The sequence below is a fragment of the Pomacea canaliculata genome, linkage group LG3, assembly GCF_003073045.1.
Source record: "Pomacea canaliculata isolate SZHN2017 linkage group LG3, ASM307304v1, whole genome shotgun sequence".
In the NCBI taxonomy this organism is placed as follows: Eukaryota; Metazoa; Mollusca; class Gastropoda; order Architaenioglossa; family Ampullariidae; genus Pomacea; species Pomacea canaliculata.
The window spans coordinates 16969004-16985832 of NC_037592.1; the positions used below are offsets into that span (position 1 = coordinate 16969004).

The 16829-nt window shown below is 49.2% G+C and overlaps 1 protein-coding gene across 2 annotated transcripts in view; it reads left to right on the top strand.

Moving 5' to 3' along the window:
• Positions 1–3128: 3128 nt before the first annotated feature.
• The window catches only part of LOC112559520 (glucose-induced degradation protein 8 homolog), a 30883-nt gene continuing 17182 nt past the window's right edge, over positions 3129–16829 (top strand). For both annotated transcript variants that reach the window (XM_025230832.1, XM_025230831.1), the window contains exon 1: positions 3129–4040. The gene's annotated coding sequence lies outside the window, so the exon portion shown is untranslated. The remainder of the gene's footprint in view (positions 4041–16829) is intronic.

Genomic DNA, 16829 nt, shown 5'->3' on the forward strand with positions numbered 1-16829 from the left:
TCCATCGCTGCCCGTCTCGCCAGCTATGTCCCTGTGGGACGCCGGGGCAAAGGTCATGAATGGAGCTAGAACTGTTTGTGGAGGACAAGCGTCAGCAGCAGAACCTCCGGGGTGAGCACTTGTTTGCCGTGCGGCCGTGAACAGCGTGGTAGCGGTTCCCGGGGCAGCCAGCCACTGATATCCGCTCTATTTACCTTGCGGAACTTCCACACCACAGTGCTTCAGCTCTCAGAGGCCCTAGGACCGGTCCAGTCGACCGAGAAGTCTGCAACTGTGCCAAGGATTGCTAGGTCCAAGACCATTGCAAGGGCAGCATTGGCCTCAAACCTCAAACCTTTACCTTCCGTTGTACCTTCATGGTACACCTGCCGCTCCGCTGCGCCAAACGGTGCGGGCGGTTAGTGCCTGGCTGGGCTCACAAGATGCTGGCGCCAACGATGCGTTTGTCTGTCGACTTGCTTGCGTCCCCTTCAACCCGCACGTCGAGACTGCAGTTACCTGGAAATCAGAAGACATGCTTCTCGCGATGTCCTCCTCCCGCTCTCGTCCTCGTGCTTCTAAACAAGTGGCCACCCACGCCGGAGGTTAGAGAGCGCAAAGATCAGATACCTGATCACCCTGACCGCCACATTTTCCTGGCCACTCGTTCCTCGTTTTGGCGGATAAGCTATCTGCTCACATGACCGCGCGCGTAATCGCACACACACACACCTGTTGTCCTGATACGTGCAGTCGTTCACAGCCCAACCGACAGCGAGATGCAGGGCTTGTGTACTGTGCCAAGCAAGGGCCGTGCTGCACGGAGTTAGAATGATTATCATTGTCTGGCGGAGGAGACTCGTAGTCTGCCCGCACTACATCTGTACCGCCCCCCCCCCGTTTTTTTTAACCGTCCCCCACCCCAAATACCCGCACCCGCTCCACACCCATGTTTTACACGTCCACGGCTCTTAGAATCCAGGGTGAACGCACCAAATACCTTAGAGGAAATAAAAAAGGCAGTTCCCTCCCTCACCGCCACTCCTCTTCCCAATCATCCTAATTGATAATGATGTCAGAAGTGGCGTTGCTCGTCCGTTGCCCGTCGCATAATTCACTGCAAAGATGCACACGTTCGGTTCCAACATTTTGTCAGTTTTGCGTCACATGTCAGGTTTAAGAGGCCCTTGGACAGTCGATAAGACTTTGAGTGAAGTGAGGACATTAGGAGTCATCATCGAAACATGAAACAGCTATGGTACGACTCAAGGCTGATTATGGGGACAGAGGAAGTGTGTGTGTGTTGGGACGGAGGTGATGCATGTGTGCATCTTCAGGAGACAATGGTGAATGGGTTTTTGTTGGGGGAAGGCTGGCTGCCATGGATGTTAGTTATTTGAAGCATTGCGGACTGTAAGCCACTTACTAAGAGCGGGGAGGGAGGATAAGATGCAAGACTCGTGCCGCCGCCAAGGCTGTTTGCTCCGCCGTTACGCTGATGAAGGCGATTACACTCCATCACCTACAAGACCACAGCAAGAGCAAAATTCTGATAAGAAGCACTCCTTTCGTCTTATTTCTCTCTCTCTTTTTTCTTTCTTTCTTATCCCTCCTCTTCTTCTTCTTGAATAAGCAGCACGGCACCTTTCCGTGTGATTTTTCTCTTTTACTTTTTTGTGGAGTTGAGGAGAGGAAATGCTGGTTCAAGCGGCTAAAACCACAAAAAACTTTAAGTCGATCCTTAAAACAGAAGACGCAGTCGTAAGAAAAAAATAAGACGACTTAAAAAAAAAAAAAAAAAAAGCACGACCTCTTCCTGTGCCTGTAACCTGCATCTATCATGCTATTTCAGCAACTCTCGTCGGTCATCAGGGTTCGCACGACGCCTGAGGGATTTTATGGGCTGGATGGGGCTGGATGGGTAGGGGGGGGAGCGGTTGATTGAAAAGAATCTGTCTGAAACAACAAGCCGAAAAAGAAGGCAAACAAGCGTGCTACCCTTACCAACCCACCCAAGTGGTGGAGGACCTAGCTATGTGCGACTTTTTTGGCAGTAGCCTCACATTGACCTGACCCGAGTTCGTCTATGACAGCAGATTAAAAAAGGAAAAACAAGAAAGTCTCAAATCCTGAATTCGTATAGCCAAGGATGAGAAGACCAGTATCTCAGGATTAAGCCCCAGTCAATCAAGGTTACAAAAGTTCTTACCGCAGCAATGCCGAGACGATCTTTAACCCAAGATTAGGCCTGAATCTTAATGCTACTACACATCTTATAAAGAAAACATTAAAACAAGGAATAGTTGGCAAATAACTATGACGAGGAGGTTCAAGTGGAGAGGGAGGGAGGTTTAGATAGACTGTAATCCATCTCAGTGCACAAGAGGAAAGGCTCTTGGCAAATGATGGCAGCTAGTGCTGATGGATGTGGAAGGCTGCGGGTTTTTTTTTTTTTTTAATTTAAGCGAATCTTGTTGTGCACCCCAATATCAGTTGCCACAGCGAAACCCTGCATGGAGTTCTCACAAGACACAGCACCTTCGTTGGAAACAATCCAAAAGAGCTAATGATAGAACCATCTTTCCTCCCACCCCACATTTCTTCAGCCTCATTCTCCAACCCGCACACACCCTACCCTCCCCTCCACCTTCGCCACACGCACACACACACATGCACGCGCTGAAATAAGTCTGTATATTTATCAGTTTCTGTAAGGTATATTACCAAAATCTCATGCAGGAGATTATTATGCGTGACATGTTGCATGATAACGCTTTTTTGTTTGTTTGTTTTAATGATATATATTTTTTAAAGTTCTTGAAACTACAGCCGATAATGAAACTGGAAGCAGCGAACTCAGTGTTAAAACTGGTGCCACGCTATGGCAGATGTGCGCACTACATTGCTGTCTCCTGAGGAACTCCAAATGTCGCCACCTTAGGTCTTTGAGCATAGCGACACACACAGGCACCACGGCACTGTGGTCTAGCATAATCGTCCGGTGTGATGGTTATACCTTGTTCTATCCTTGACTACAATTCATAATAATTATACAATGTACTACAGTTAATAATGGTTATACAAAGTACTGTAGACCGGAAAGCACAGCTGCAAAGATACGTGCGACATAATGCATGCTTACAGCAAGGCGCGCACACACACGAACACAAAGTACACGCGCAGGCACTGCTTGTTTCCTCGCGTGGCTGAAGGTGTTTGATAACAGAAGAAGACAGCAGACTCCAGCGCGCGGTATCTTCTGGGCCTGGCGGGGAGCGCTCGGCATGCAGACCTTCATCTACTCCGCCTATCATAACTTCTTCCAGGCGCTATAGCCGCCGTCGCTGCAGTTCAGGCCGACATGCCTGAGTGCCAGTGGTTCCACCCGACATGCCTGAGTGCCAGTGGTTCAAACCGACATGCCTGAGTGCCAGTGGTTCCACCCGACATGCCTGAGTGCCAGTGGTTCAAACCAACATGCCTGAGTGCCAGCAGCTCAAACCAACATGTCTGGGTGCTAGTGGTTCCACAGGCATACCTGAGAGCCAGTGGTTCCACCCGACATGCCCAATGCCAGTGGTTTCACCCTGAGTTACAGTGACTCAGGGTTTCACCCTGAGTTACAGTGACTGGAGCTGGCATGCCAGATAGCCAGTGGCACCGGACTGTGACTCTCAGCGTCATCAGTGGCACCTGCATGACAAGTACTTTCCTCAGACTTTCTAACCTTCGCCAGAACACGACCTGAACTTGGACATCAACAGGACCACCCCCCTCCACTCGGGTGATGCGCAGCTAGTGCAGCGGCGGTCGCTATACCTTGCTGCCAACGTACCTTCCTTGCGCAGCTACAGAAAGCAGACACGGTGCTTGTGATCCGGCCATCTCTGTGGCGCAAGAGCTTGCAGACCCGAACGCTAAAGTGACCAGACTATTCCACGATGTTCCACGTACAGTGACGAAAGGATGTCTGGTCTGTGATCATGTCGCCTAGTCTGCTGCAGACAGTGCCAAGGATCAGACTACGCTTGCCAAAGCCTAACACTACCTAACACCTGTCGGTAAGTACCTATCTACCTGTTTTAGAAGCCTTGTGGGCAAGAACCCAGCGCTGTTCTCTGAACCTTACTCCTAAGCAGGCTCTTCTCATTTCATGTCTTCCTGTCGTGAAATCGCCTAGGTTCTTTCTCCTCCAACCCGCCCGCACAGGAAAGTGTATAATTACCGACTGTCATGCTTATAAATATATTTGCACGATGTTATGCATATATAGTTACCGATTAACAGGTATTACAATCATCATTACGGTAAATGTAAATACTAATGTACACAAATACAGCTGGAGTGGAAACAGTAGACGGGGATCCAGTAAAGGGACGGTACTATTGATGAAAACGTTCAGCAACCTTTCTTAAGCGATTACCTCCCTTGCCTTGCACTTGCTGATGAAGTCTACAGAGCTGTTTTTACTTTCGAAAGGCTTAAAAAAGAGTGTGAGAGTGTGAAAATAAAGCACGGAACGTGTCAGCACCTACATAAATAACATGGTTCAACGAAATTTATAAAACTTAACGATAAAGTTATATCTTTATTCTCACAAGAAACACGTCCCCTAAATTCACTTTTTATATTGCATATTCCTCCTCTTCCCCTACCGACTACACAAAGATATGCACGCATGCACAAGCGCTGTTATAAACGTACATACTGTGGATGACTGTTTTTTGACAAATATGCAAGTTGGTTCATTTTCGTGAGCAAGTCTGTCCGCTGGTTTGAACAGTACACTGACATTATTTCAGCTACAAATGCTCATCGTAAATTTTATTTTGATGAGAGGTTGCGACGGGTACCTAAGAGTGAAAGATAACTTTTTTTCACAGGCGAGGTAACAATCATGCCGTTAGCGACCTCATTCCCCAACCACCACTATTCTGAAGGCAGGCACTGTGACGTCACAGGGTGGCAGTGGCGCTGGCCTTTGACCTAGATTTGTTACCCTGGCGGCGGAAGCCGAGAAGCCGAGAAGGCGATGGTGTTCCGGAAGCTGTACTTGGGCCCGATGAGCGGCTAGTCGTGACCACACAGCTGCGGCACACGATTGCCGACGTTTGTTTTCGTTTGGCGGCTTGTCGAAGCGTGTTTTGTCTTCCGGCAGGTGCCGTCCCACTCTTGATTTACAAACATCCTGCTACCTGTCGCCTCATCTGGGCCAACAAACTGATTTACTACTCGCAATCACGAAGGACTGGGAACGGGGGAGAACGGGAGGACGTGAAGGGGGGTGCCGCTGGCATCAGCTCGATATCTTCTGTTCACGCAGAGCTGCAGTCTAGCTGACTTCCAGTGAACACATGTGAACAGTGGGAGTTAAACCCTTTCCCCCAGCACCCCAATTTTATCTTTGGACCAGTTTTATGCTCCCAGCGCGTGTGCACCAGGCACTAACCTCTCAAAATTAAGGTCCAATCGAGAAAGTGGATGGGCAGCCTTATATCCCCCCTTCTTTCACAAGCTCTTCCCGCTTGGATATGGCTAGAAAGATACGCTAGTACATGACAAAGTCAAAGTGGTGTTAAAAAGTGGTGACACTAAAGCCTGACATCGAGTTCAAGCGAGACATCTTCAATTCTTTCTCTCCGTTCCCCCTCCACACACACACACAGCCATTCCTAACCTGTATCTATGGCTAACACGTAGACAGCTGCCACAACAATCGGGTGCGTCGCCCTTCCCCCGTCACCCTGTTCGACGACAGGTTTGTGTACGACCGATCTCTGACCCATAAAACCGCTACCGCTAGGAACCACATGCTGGAGAGTTTGGTCCTGGGGTGAGAGGAGAAAACAAAATTGACCGCGTGACCTCGCAAATACTTTCGAGCCCTGGCAACAAGCGCGCGTCACCGTGACGTGTACCCGGTGCCAGAAGGCGCAGTGCATATCCGAGTTACTGGTCCGTCACCAGGCGCACGCTCCGGCCGCAATCGATGACTTCCTCCATCCCTTCTCTCTCTCCGACTCGCCGTCGTCACGCTAGTCCTTGGCCCACAGCAGACGTCGCCGCTCCGCCGCCATTAATTGCAGGACATGTGGCGACGGATTGGGCCACCCCCCGGCCCACCAATACGGTCGTCTGACGGAGCGGTACTGACCAGTGATTCCTCCCTACCCCACTTCCAACCAACCCCACCCCAGCTGATCAGAGAGGCGCCGTCCCAAGGGGGACTCCAGCCGTGCTCGAGGAAGGGAAACGCGAGCGCAGGATCAAGTTCGGTCGCCCGTAATGCCAAGCCATTTTTCAGCCACCACGTCAGAAGTCTGATAACCTCCTTACCCCTCCCCTAACTTGTTCCCGCCCTACTTCCGTCAGTCTCTTGTCTTCATTTTGATCTGCTACAGCAACACGGGTCGAGTCGCCATCTTACTGTGGAGTCAGTGAAGAACCCAGCTTTGTGCTAATTTATTTATTTTTTTTGCAAAAGATTGGTTTTAGTGAAGTAGACAGGCATTTCAGAGATATGAACGAAAATAAAATCCGTCAGTTTGTCAGATGCAAAATTTTTAAAAAGCGACATACAGAGAAAAGGGGTAAAAATGATGACGCCATTTTGGACATTAGACACACTAACATCGCCAAGCCCCCCCCCCCCCCACACACACACACCACCACCACCTCCTCTTTCTCTCTATATACGGTCTGTATATCACGGGACACCTGTGAACTTGTCCAACATGTTTATACACGATATCTAAGACTGAAGCACATGTCAGAATGTCGATGCTTGAACTTTCTCTCCTTTTTTCTTTGTGGGTGAGAGAGAGAGAGCTAGTGGGTGTGTGTGCGTGCGCTTTGGCCGTTCTGCTGTCTAAATTCTACATCCCGCACCCGATGCTGGCCAAACAGTGACCTGTGCAACTGAATAGTAATCTTCCTCACACATTTGCGGGATGGTAATCCCCACCACACACCCCTGAAAGACTGACAGATACAAGGTCTTTAATGATTTACCACGCAATCTAGACCGTCTTCTGTTTTTGTAGGAACATAGCTGAGCTGCACTCAGTCTCTGGCCAAACACTCTCGCGCCAGGAAAAAGGACATCTGTTGAAGGCGCAGCGGCTTTCCCATCTCCCACCCATCCACCCGTCCCTCGGTCAGGTTCCACACCGATCCATACTGCAGCCTTATCAGCATGATTAACAATTCAGTCGTCCCCTGGTAGTCAGCAGCAACCTACCCCTGCCCCAGTTCCTCTCGCCGCGCGGGGATGAAAAAAATAAAATAAAAAAATCACCGAGCCCGAATAACGACGTCTAAACTCGTCAGCTCCGTCAACTCCAACATAAGGGCCCTTGCCTTCGCAAACGGACCTGGAGGGCCAACTGTTCCCGAGTCGAAGAAGAAATTAAGACTTCTATCGCTCAGCGCCAGCTGCACCTAACGAAAGATTACACAAAACAACGAGCAGGCCTACCGCGTTTCAAGCGGGCTTCCAGATGGTTGTGGATGTCCCCTAAATCAAACCTCCGGCAAACGTGGAGTTGATCATTTACATCTCTGACTCACCGGGCCTGACCCGCTCGCTTACCCTCTGACATGCCCTGTGGGGTTGGCACCAGCACGCGGATACCACAATACCGCGCCAACGACCATAAACAAGAAAGTTAGAAGACGGGCGCATGCAGTGTCCCAACAAAGCCTCTTTGATTTTCATGGCCGCTTCTGGCTAAACCTCAGCAAGCTAATTCCTGTTGCCGGGTGTCGTGTTTAATGCTACTGTGTGTGGCGGCACTGGATGGATCAAGCTTTCTTTCTCTGTCCCCATTTCACAACGATACGACACTTCACAGCAACACTCGCAAACACCTGTTCCTGTTACTGCAGGCAACAGACCTCGGGTCTTCCTAAACATTACTCACTACATTGATAGGGAGAAGGGTCGTGTCAAATGTACTTTTTTTTAACAATCGACGAAATATATATACACTGGGGTCAACAACTGAAGTCGTCTGGCTAAAGGCAGGGGAAAGCGCTCCTTCCTTTTAACAAAGATAAGCCTTATCCAAGTCGGGCATCGAGCACACTATCACCCCTTACCCTGCCAGCCCCCATCCACAATTCCTTAAAGGAAAAGGCAAGTGACACGAAAAGTTGGGCTTAACTGATAAGATTTTGACATTCGGAACCGTTTTTGCTACAAAAGAAAAAAAAATTGGTTTCAAACGAAATGTTTGCTCACAGTCGCGACTAAAACACAGCTGAGCACTAGCTGCCCTTTTCCTCGAAGGAAAATAAGATGACCCTACACCACGGCCCTAAATCGAATTTTTGAGCGGAAACGATTCAGAACATCGGTATCATTTCACTAGCCTTTTCCTTTAAATATATGCGAGGGTTGTACTGACCCATATGAAGGTTGAGCAACAGCAGCACGATGCAGCCTACTATCGACTAGGCAACAAAAGCATCTGACCTAACACAAATTCGTCTTTTACTTGAGTTGTTGTTGTTATTTTTTTATATCTAATTTACTTTGAAAGAGGTAAGTCTATGTCGTCTGCTCCTTTAAAAAAAATAGTAGAATAAAGCAAAAGACCGATATCTCTCAAGTGTGCAGCATGAAAGATAACAAAACAAAAAAAGCGGACATGTACACCTATGATAGCTTCACTGTTAGTGATCAAGTACTTATATAACCAAGAAGAGACCATAATAGGACAGAACATTGCTCAGCAAGATACCAATGGCTCGCCTTAACAGCCTCGCACCCGACTCACCCCACCCCGATTAGTCGTAACGTTGGTAGTTGGTAGAACAAAGCAGCCAGCAACTGAGAAAAGCGATGTCTGGAATGAGTGGGCAATACCTATCTGATATATATACCCTGACCACACAATCAATGAGCACAAGTGTCGGACCGCACGGCTAGTATGGAAAAGGGGAGGAGAGTCAGGAGAACAAAAGGACTAGAGACGGGGGGGGGGGGGAGGGAGGAGAGAGGGCATCGTCATCATTGTACTACTGAGTGCTAGAGCAACCGTGTATGGGTGGATACTTGATGGTGCTTGCTTTCTTTATCAACACAAGGAGTTATTACTACTACATTTTCTAACATCAACATCCTTCCTCCTTGCTACTGCAAGCGCTAGTCCTCAACATCATCCACCCACACTCATTACCTACCCACTCATACTTTCTCTATTCACGCTGGGTGGAAGAGCGTAAGACGCGCAGAGGGAGTTGCAAAGAAGAGCACACGGCGTGCAGGTGACAGAATGTGGCGTCTGGCATTTTCACTAAACACCAAACACCTCCCTTGTTGACTGCCAAGTGTTCAATCGATTGCTCTCATTCTGTCCTGACACAACTGTGCCACCGTCAACAACCGAGCTTCTCTTTCTCATCTTCACGCGCACACGTTCTCGTCAGCTGAGAGGCGTCTAGGCATGTCCGTGCGCCCGACTGAGGCAGAAGAGATGGAAAGGCGAGGGATAAGGAAGGAAAGACGGAAGGAAGGATGTGTACAGCCAGCTTTACTGGTTACAGGAAGGCTGCTCTAAATGTCCATACAAAGCCTCCAAGTCAACCTGCATGCTCTGATAGCTCTCCGAGTCCGTACTACACCTCATACATGTTTATATTGCCCGACTGGTCGCTAACCTAATTAATTGATCCCCTAATGGTTTCCTGTTTTTTAATACATATGCGCAGGGCCTTCCAGACAGGTTTCATTCAACCTGTGGGTCAAGGCCAATAACCACGAGGCCAAAGCGCGTGAAGTATGCGATTATTCAGCTTTCGGTGAAGGGAAACCGCTCCCCAGATACAGACTAATGAGAACTGGCAACGTAACAGATGGGAGATGGGAGAGGCAAGGCAGAACGGGATGTACGACGCACAAGAGTAAGGTGTTCACGTGACCTTTTGCGATCAGGCGTGAGACCTGCACTAGTGCCTCTCATGTAGTTTCTCTCACAGAAGCTTCACTAGCCAAAGGGCTACGAAGTTTTTGACTTACACTTCCCCTCAGGTAAAAACTGGTGATGATTTTAACAAGCTTCATCTCCCTGTCTGGTCTGCGATCTGGCACATGAAGGGTTAAACTAACAAAAAAGAAGGGGAAAAAATCTCGATCGCGCAGAAGGAAAGCAATGACAGGAGGAGGGGCTAGCAGCAGACTACGTGAGAAGCACGTGCAGTGTTAGCGAGCACGTTCCACTTGGCTGAAGGCAGCCTCTCACGCGACAGTAGCGTTACATACACAGCTTCCAACTTGATCCAGTCAACTGTAAACAGCACATTCCGACGGGTCAAAGGTGACTGGCACGAGACTACCCACCACTCACACTCACATTAAAGCTTTCACCCGTGACACCCACCCGCGATCGTACATCGTAGCAGCGTGTACGTGAGTGTGCATGACTTACGTTCCCATGTATCTCACACTGTCCATCCTGATCAGGAATCGTCCTCCCTCCCACCTCCCCCAAACACAATGCCTCCTTCCACTCCCCTTGCCAGTCGGAAGTAAACATATTGACCTCGCGAAGCACAGGCCGCCCCTAAACCCACGCACCCTATTTATGAAGTAAATGTGAGTTGCTATTCAGGGGCAAAAACAGGGGAGGGGAGTGGAAAAAATGGTTGTCCCCGTGTTTACGACGGACTTTCAAGGACCCGCGGGTATTTATGTTACTTTACCTCAAGGAATCTCTGCCACTACTTCATAACTACAGTCTCAGAGGTAAGACAACATTCGGAAGTCTGGGGGGGGGGGCATTGGTGTTTTACGCCGTGCCAGCAACTGTGACTATATTACGGCAAGCAGCCAGCCCTGTAAACAGATGTCACGTGCAGAGAAAGAACAGCGTGCCCGAGACGAGAAATGAATTCTGGGCAGCCAACCTTCACTGTATTGGTGACAGGCGCTAACCGTTGCGCCACCGGGCCGTTCGGGAAGTCTGGACACTAACCAAAGAGACAAGACGCTTGCCCTTGATTTACCTGAGACAACGACTTAACCTCACTCCCTGAATGTGGCCCCAAGAAAACAGCTACCGTTTTTCATCATTGAAATAATCAGCTAGCGCCAAACACTTCTTGTGTCATTAACCAGCATTCTGAGACTGGAAACTACCGGTTACCCGTGTCACATCAGTTGTGCCAAGCCAAGTCTTGGAAAGAGGGGAATAGCAAGTGCTCTCTCCCTCAACCTCAGGAAAAGGACTAAGTTGACAAATGATAGTTCGCGCTTAAAGAGCTCATTTTGAATAAGTATTCTGTCGAACATTCCAGAAAGCATGCGCGCGCGCGAGTGAGAGAGAGCGAGCGAACCTCCCTCTGGGAGGACGGGTGCGCCGACAGGCCGCGTATGACGTAGGCAGCACTGTAACACATACATACATTTTCCTCTTCATAGGCTTTGGATGATGAGAGTCATTTTGCTGTCCAACACGCCTCCTAATCCTAACAGTTTGCCTTTACATGGTAGACAAATGTACTAAACATCATTCATTGTTCACAGTGGTGAGTAGAAGTGATGTGTGCCTGAAATCAATTTTGTTCCTCGCAAAAGCACGCACGGCGTCCATACGACGCTGCGCGTGATGGCATCTTAACGACGCCAGCAATGCTTAGAGGAAATGGAGTATACAATATCTATCTACCGTAACTCTCGTTGACGCCACGGTTCGGGCCTCGCTCCTCATTTAATTTGCATTTTGGTCAAACGTGAAGCAATTTATCTGACAGCAAGACAACCACTGTCGACTATGGCTGCCCCGTGCTGGCCGAGTTTGCTGTTCAATTTCTCCACGTTTCCATCATTGCGCAAGACCTGGCGTTATATATATATATCCACCTATTCATCAAAGTGTCAACGACAAATCACGTGTTCTCTCTCTCTCTTTATTTTCCCCACTCCTCCTTCCAGTCTTCCGCCACAATATTTCTGTTGAGTCGGCGGAAAACGAGATGGCCTGATGGCCCAGAGGTTAACACCACCCTGCGTGCTGCGACTCTCGTCAGTGAGTTTTGGTCACTCCGCAATGGGCGGTCAGCATTTACACAGTAGACCGCCAGCAGTCAGTTAACATTCATCAATACGAGGGCGAGTGTCGTCCCAAGGTTCAGATCTCGTGTGGCACTTGCGTGTCAGGACAGGCCGCGTTGTTAGAACTCTGGTTGCTGGCTTGGCGTAAAATTCCAGCTTCTCCCTCCTCGTCCTCGGCGGAGAAGGAAAGGTAGAGTACGGGGTGGGTTGATGAAGGGGGTTAGAAGGGGTGATGCCGGGGCAGCACACAACAAGAGATCGATACCAGCGACAGCGGCTGACGCAGACGACAACTACACCATAGGCCTCGCCAACAACAGACGTTGAGTGCGGCAACGGGCATAAAGTACGTCATCGTCTCTTACGTACGCCGCGCACAGAGCGAACGAAGAATAAGAAGAAAGGACTGAAAGAGGGAGTGACGAGATTATAGGGAAGAAAGAACTAAGTCCTCCACCACACTCGTTTCTCAACTGGAAGGTTGTTGCACCAAAGAGCAGGGGAGATAATAAACCGTAAGAGCTTTCCATGGGTAAACTAAGAACGTGAACTGTGTAATTACATATAATTGTAACAACCTTTTTTTTTTTAAACCATATCCCCTCACTACATGTATATGCATGACTGTGTTTGTACGCACGTACGCATACGCACGTGCACACACCTGACGTTCTCCACCTGGCTGTTCGCGTGTGAAAGCTTCCAAACTAACATCTGCTGAAAACATTCCCACGATGCCTTCATGCTTTTTTTCCCCCACTCCAACAATCCAGGCCATAACAGGGAAGAGACAACAAAACAAGTTAAAGTAAACAGTACGACGGCGAGGCAAGTGTTCCAAAAACTGTTTTTCCACCACAAGGCGGCTGGGTCTGGCCTACAAAAGCCACACGACTCCTGCTTCACGAAAATAACACAATGAAGGCCACAGGCCCCTGGGGCTTCGGTAATTCGTCGGCGAAAGAAGTCCGAAACTCCCGTCTCCCACGCTCTGGCAGGTCGTAAAAGGAACGTTGTAAAAGCTGCAGCTTGCATGCTGACATCTACTTCCACAGAACCGGCCAGCCAACAGTCTGTTCCGACATTCACTCCCACCCCACAGGCCCCGGGAGCCGGATGTCGTCTGCCCAGCCTACCTGATGCACCAGCGGTACATTGTGACAAGACAACACACGAGGCTGTCTCCACTTTTTCCCTCCTTTTTCTATCTCACCCACCACCCACCCCCAAAGATGCAAAAATTACCAATACGTGGAATAACCTTTCAACAAACTAAATCAACAAACAAAACAACTAATCAAGTACTTTTCTCCCCCATTTATCCAATCCTACGCTCTAAGATCAAGCCTCTCCGCAAGACAAAGAAGTCCCCATCTCTCCCATCCTCGTTTCACCACCACCCATGTCACCGCCTCGTCCCTTCACCTTCATCGACTCAGACGACCCACGTTTCTCTACACCTCCATCTTGTGCCACCTTTTTCTGACGAGATTAAAACGCTCACTGCAGCAGCTTGAGGTCGTCTTGCATGCACACGACTCCGGTACATTAGCCCAACAGCTAAAAACTAATTGTTTTCCTTCCTCCAGGTAATCACAGCAGACAGAGGGAGCTAATGCAAGCGAGTAAGTGTAAATGGAGGTCAAAGGTCGCGCGGCTGCGTTCTTTTCTCGAAGAGGGTTTTCTGGTGGGACGGTAGCAAACCTGGGCCACTCTAGAGAAATCTTCCGTTCACCATTCCTGCAGTCCTGCTCGCTGATGTACTACAAGCCTATGGCAGGCTACGGTGCTCTCAACAAGGCAGCGCACCCCTCTGTACCTCTGTTTGGGAAGAAGTACAAGTCCCCGTTATGCCGAAATGCGGTCAGCGCAAGCAAGCGTGCAAGCTAATTGCCAGGCACCAGTAAACAACCAATTAATGCGACCTCAAACGGCCCTAACCGGTCTGTCCACATACCCTACACCTATCTTTGTGAGTGGAAGCCTAGTAGTACTCCCCTAAAGCACGGAACATAGTGTAACACAAACAACTGAAGAAGAGGGGTAATATTTCTGTGAATGACAACTACAAGAACATGTCAGCCAACCACAGGACGATACAGGCAGGCAGACATAAGTGGGTGCTGGGTGAAGCCACCGTGAAATTAACGGGTATGGGTGCAGAAGCACCTCCTGCGAGCTGGTCCACAGACAAAAAGGAACTCTCCCTCTTGGTGATAATCTACGACCCAACAGTTGCTGCGTGCTGGAGTGTCGGATGCACGGCCATGAGTTCCGAGAACACGTAAACGAGTTTTTAACAGGTGAGGTGCGCTGTAACCGCACCAAATGAAACCCCGATAACACGAGTTGTGTTTCCCTTCTAAGAGACCACCGACAGAACAGGAGGAATGTTATCTCACTAGGTAATGTGTGAGCAGATGTTCTCATCATGTGACCGTCCCTAGAAATTTACCTGAGGATAACTGTTCACCACAAGCGACTGGCGGGTATCGACAGGAAACTGATGAGCGAGATTTGGGAAGGAAGTTGGAGGTGGGTGAAGGGAGAATGAGAGATCTAGGTCAAAGTTCAGTATTGAAGCTCTCAAAAGACAAAACACTCCTTTCTTCGATTCAAGAAATCATGTGTGCGTAGGAGTGATTTACACGCGCGGCAAATCAAATGTACAAGCTTTGACGATGACGAAGATGACAAAGACAGAGCAAGAAGCGGTCGGGTGGGATGGGTGAGAGGAAGAGGACCGGGCCGTCCGGACGAGTTTTGCGAGGAAAGGCAAGAGACCTGATAGAGTGATCGATGTGCGGTCCACAGCCAGCCATTATCAAGTCAATTGGATTTTCACTTCTGCGCGCTCAATAACGGAATTTTCTTCATTCTGTTCCCATTATCTCCCCCACCACTCGACCTCCCTACCTCGCCTGCAGGAAGCAGCGAGTTCCAGGCGTGCCACTAGCCTCGTTCCAACAGTTCCGGATGTAGCGGGACGTAATCTCCATTATGCGGCACAAGGGTCTGGCAGCGTGGCCACGAGGCGGTTTGGTTCGGTGGGGGTAGGGGTTTGGAGTTGGGTGGCGAAGGGAGAAGAGGCGGACAGGCCGCGGATGACGCACTCGGCGCTGGAACACACCGCACCCACGGAGAACAGATACGACATTTTCCTCGTAACAATCTGCGGAAGCCTAGCGGGTCACCCACGGTTCTTCCTGTCAGTGGTTTGCCACTTTTCGCCTGGTGTTTAGTGGAGACAACGGCTGACTAAAAAAACTTGTCATTTTTTCTGTCTTAGGTTTTTCCTTGGCTGTTTTACTTCCCTAAACTTTTCCTGTGTCGGTAATGGGGATTACTGCTGCCTCTACCAAACCCAAGGGAAGCGGATAGATGAGTGGTTAGAACAACGGCGTCTGGACCCGGAGACGCGCACACTTTGAACTTCGATAGCCGTGTGATGTAAGAACAACCATCCCCTCCTTCCCAGTTGAGTGATACCATACCCCCTGACAGACCGATGGAATAGGTACCTGATTCTTTACAGGGATGGAGAAGACAAGGCAATAAGAGTGATAAGATGGACGCCGCCCTTACTAAAAATGTTGGCCCTGAGTTACGCGGTCTCTACCGCCTCATTCCCTTCATCAAATCATCGTTGCTGCCAACACAGCCACAAAACTTCACGAAAAGTTGAGGTCTCTGTCGTGCTGGCTCACACTGCCAATGCTATGTATATCAAAATGGACTTATTCACACACTACATCTTCAAGTTCCACAGGCCGCTTAACTTTCGCGTATTTTCACGCTTACCTTCTATTCCTCCCCACTCCTCGTGTCATTTTGCATTCTTTGTGCGCATCGCTGAGATGTGCAAGCACAAACAAAACAAAAACAACGGCAGAGGGTGAGCCAACATACCTGGTGGCGACAACGGCTTCCTAGAGACCACGTCCAACAAGCTGACCCGTTCGTGACAGGAACTTCTGGAACGTTGGCCTTGCCTGCTGTCAACAAATCACAATTCACTGTCAAGTGCCGTCTGTTTCCGAGGTTACAACCAGTTTCTTCTTCTGTTGCCATACGACTTTCTGCTCGTTTTGGGTGGATATCAATCAGCTCGCACAATCGAGGCTTCAAACTCCAGATCCTCTCGAAGTGTTTTTTGTCAACAAGAAATTCCGCACGCTGCACGGCATAGCTCTGACTCATGTTCGTGGACATTAACAGATGACAAGTTAAAATTGCTTTAACTTGGATAGGTAACCAGGTGCTTCACGTTACTCCGACAGGCAAACCAACTCCCGATCAAGAACCATAGCGGAAATCCCCAATAAAGGGTCTCACCTCCGACGAATAAATACGATTCAAACAATTCCGAGGTATCGCTACGCAAACGTTTTTGGGTCAGAGGCATGAAACTTAAAAGTAATCAATCACGATATACCATATACCTACAGTAAATAAAAGGATTTGGGTATACCTTCCCAGGGACAACGAATGCGGGACTTGAGCCACTAACTCTAGTTAGCCCATTCAACAAGTTCGGGTAGGATAACAGGCTGGGTAAAAGTGTTTCCTGAACAGGGCTGTCGAGTTTCGGTCAAAATTTAACTCCATATCTGAAGTCACCGACATGAGCGATGCACATGATGACAAAAAACAATTATCCCCCATCCCGTGTACAAGGAAAAGGGGTCAAGGTGTCACGGCCTGATAGTCTAGCGGCAAGGCAAATGATAACGATAGTGCAAGTAGCTCAATGAACCCATGCACCTGGGCAACCACACCAACAGCAGCAGCTGAC